This window comes from Antrostomus carolinensis, unplaced genomic scaffold, assembly GCF_000700745.2.
Source record: "Antrostomus carolinensis isolate BGI_N321 unplaced genomic scaffold, ASM70074v2 scaffold32981, whole genome shotgun sequence".
Taxonomy (NCBI): Eukaryota; Metazoa; Chordata; class Aves; order Caprimulgiformes; family Caprimulgidae; genus Antrostomus; species Antrostomus carolinensis.
Window position 1 is genome coordinate 10,905 of NW_010294045.1, and position 362 is coordinate 11,266.

Here is a 362-nt window from a genome sequence, read left to right on the forward strand (position 1 = left end):
TGTCCCCTCCCTGTACAGAGTGACACCCAGCTGTCCCCCGTCCCTGGTGAAGGGATTCAGCCCCATGCTGAGGTCTCTGCTCCTGCCTGGCAGATGGCACAGCAAAACACAACGCAGGGTTCATTCACTCCCAGCTGGTGATAAGCTTTAATTTAAATCCTGATGGCACTTTATAAAGAGAAAGGAGGGGAGTTGTGGCAGTGCCGTGCAGCCGGGTGTGCCACGGGGCTACTGGGTTTTGCACAGAGCTTCAGCCAGGTCCTGGGCTGGAAAACCAGTGTGCATCAAGGGGACATGGCTGAGGGACCCCCAGGGCTCCCAGGTACCTGATGGGGCACATATGTGGGTGATTAGGAGGGACA